Here is a 3,793-nt window from a genome sequence, read left to right on the forward strand (position 1 = left end):
TCTTAACTATTAACCTTTTCTACTATATTTTCAACAACTTCCATTTTTCAATCTTGGCAAGGACTTAACCAACTTTAGGTCCTCAAGACTTAAAAAACAAAATGCACTTAAAAATCATAGGGGGGAAGAACAAGATGTTGGAAATTAGTCAGGATTAGAGAGTGAATTGACAACCTTTCACAAGTGAACAAAAATAAGCACAATAATATATCTATCATATATAAAATGAAGAGTGTATAATACAATGATCAACCTTGCATATATAGGCAAGGATGGGGACGTGAGAAGCTAGAAGTGAAACTTTAACTACCTCTCCAAATGTGTGAAATTTGTGAGCAAAGTGGCATGTGCTCATGCAAGTGGAAATCCAATATGCAATAGGTGTCTCCAAAAAGGAGTACACGTCTACATCACATGTGGTGAGACAAAGTCATGAAAAATATTAAGCGTAACCTAGGTGTGAATAGGTCTATGGTAGTAAAGATGATATTCTAACTAGATAGATAAATATACTATTTACACTAACACTTTAATTAAGTGCAACTTAGGGAGAAATGTATGCAATGATGATGAATACCAACAACTAAGCCATGTTAGGTACTCATGCACAAACATCTCATAAAGTGGAGAAAAAAAAGAGAACCCAATGGGAACAAAACTCCTCTCCAAAAGAGAAATAGTGTATAAAAATGTCCAAGTGAAGAAGAAGAAGAAGAAGAAGAAGAAGAAGAAGAGAGATAATGTATCATTTAGAACCCCCAAGGACTACTTCTATCACAATAGTACATGAAATATTCTCCCAATATGAGAGAAAATAAAAGGTGGGAATATGACGCCTCCCAAAAAATGTGAAGTCATGAACTCCATGTGAGGAAATGCTTCCTCTCAAATCTGATAAGAGAAGAGAAACCATGCAGTCTCCTCTTAGAATACCTCCTATAGTACTTGTGTATGCTTGACACAAGATGTTGAAGATGATCCATGATTGCTGAACAATATTTATTCCCTTGGGAAGAAAAAGACCCATAGAAGTGTGCACATGATCTTCCCATTCTAGATAGGAACATATAGTAAGAAGAGTGAATGTCTCTTAATGATGCACAAAATCCAAAGATGAATATGATTCCTTCAAATAATTCTTAATGATCTCCAAGTCAATTCTATGATCATCAATATCAGCTCAACCTGGGATAAAAGTTGATGTAGGCAAGACAAGAGTAACAATATCTAAAGGTGATGACGATGCAACTTCATGAAAGATAACAACAAATAGAACAAAATTTTCCTCAATAGTATCATCTAATTTAGCAAGGTAGGATTCTATGAAAAAATATGAATGTCAAGTAGATATGTATCCCAATAAGGTGAATCTGGAATGGCAATGGCAATGTCACGATGCAAAGAATCTTTAGGACTCGTGAATGAGACAACATAGTATTAAAATGTAGCAACAAGTGATGTGTGAGATGATGAGATGATTATCCCCAAATTATAGTTTCTCACAAGATATCTTAGTGAGACCATATGATGGTTTTGTAGGTTTTGGAACTAGAGGCTTAGGTAATAGAATACCATGAGCAAGAAGAATTTGCTCCATCTCAATACTTTTACGAATGAGACAATCATATTTTGTATGCCTTTTCTTTCCATAATATCAACATTTGATTTTCCATTTATTAGGAGTTTTACAAAGAATACTCAAATGGAAGGGATTAAGAAGACATGATCCAACAAACTCAAAAATGAAGAAACACCTAAATTGCAAAACTTTAACTTTTTCAAAGGACAACACTCAGTTTTTCGTTACCATTCAAAAGTCATTATAAAAATGCTTTCTTTCTCAAATGACCTATTTTAATTAAATCTGTATTGACACATTAAAAACAACACCAAAAAAGTGACCAAGTATTGGTATGCAAGCAGTCATTGAAACTAGGATGGAATGAGCTCCGCAACAACTATCCACTTGTAAAAAATGCCCCTTCAAGTTCAAGTATTAGTGAAAACAAATCTCCCCCCAACCCCTTATAAGCATTTTAATTGCAAAAATTTTTTAAAAATATCATTTCCCATTTTTACAAACACTTTAAAAATATGATGGTGGATAGTCTAGGACCATAAAATGTTACAACAATAGTAAATGTTGGCAGATTTATACCATCAAACCATTAAATGCCAACCCCAAGTCAAGGGAAAAGTACAAGCCTTGGAATGTGGATTCACTATTGTAGCACCATTTTCTTCTCTTCTCCAAATAACAAGCTAAGAAATAGCAAAAACTTGAAACTTTCAAATTTCACATTGAAATAGCTAAAAATAATTTATGAATAGTTTGTATGTTGCTTTCTGGATTTGATTGTGTCACTGTTTTTTGCATCAACATTTTGAATCACACTCTATGTTACATCATCAAGATGATAGAGATAATAAGGAGAAAATTCTGATTTGATTTGTTTCTCTTTATGCTCTCTATCATCCTGATGATAGATCACCAAGTGTGATCTAGAACATTGATGCAAAAAACACTCACACTATAATGCCTGCCAAAATACCCTAGAGAAATATATCTAACTATCATGCAAATAGAGATATTTTTTTTTAAACATCAACTAATGCAACACATATAATCGAAATAATCCAATGCATTAAACAACCATCTACTAGATATGCACATAATCAACTTAAGCATAATATAAGAACACAATACACAAGCAAAAAATAAATATAACTCATAAATTAACTTTACCTAGGGTATCTCAATGCCATTACTTAGTATAACACCAAGAACATAACATCATGTTTACTACCATAAATTGGTTCATTCTAACAATTACTTCTTACAATTATATAAGAGAACATCCATTAATCTAACTATCAGGATTACATTCAATTATCTTCCTATTGTCATTAATCCCCTTAGATTCATTTTAGGAGCACCAATCCAAATATTCCTAAATACTATTCTCTTATTTACGAACATACCATCATCATTCCAATACTAACATCTCCTACAACATATCTAATACATTTCCTTTAATACCAATAGCCTTATACATCAACATAATATTATTTATGCATAACCATATTCAAGAGATAAGAAGACTGAGGTGATAACTTCTTTCCCAACTAAGAACATATACTTTATTCCATTCAAGACTAATGTAATGAAATCTTAACATTAACCATGAATTAAAATCCTTATTTTCATAAATGATAGATATCCAAGATACAACATAGATTCAATAAGAATTACAAAAATATATATCCTATTACAAGAATCATGATCACAACCCAGTACATATTTTTTCATTACATAAGATACAAGATCCTCTTACATCAAGATACATGGTTCTCATTCTACATATACAACTATCACATATATCCTACTAACATAAATGTCGAATGAATCATATTACATCAATCTGCTCCAAGAATCCAACCATATGTTGAAGAGATAAGAATCCACATCCATGCATAAGAGCAACCAACGAATAACATCTCAATGGAAGAAGGCATCAAACCACCCAACCACATGGAACCATAAGGAACCACCCCCCATGCTAGGAGATGACACAAGGTCCCATACATACTCTAGACCTAGGCCGACACCTAACAACCAATAGACCTCAACAATATAAATACCACAACTGAAAAGCAACCACATAAGAAATAATTCAAATCACATCACATGGCTATATACATCAAGATATCTACCCGATACTACGAGATCTCCACCCTTCACCCTGATAGACATGCAAAACTATCTCAACCTATGAGAGAATCAAGGAAGTTT

This window comes from Cryptomeria japonica, chromosome 3 (genome assembly GCF_030272615.1).
Source record: "Cryptomeria japonica chromosome 3, Sugi_1.0, whole genome shotgun sequence".
Taxonomy (NCBI): Eukaryota; Viridiplantae; Streptophyta; class Pinopsida; order Cupressales; family Cupressaceae; genus Cryptomeria; species Cryptomeria japonica.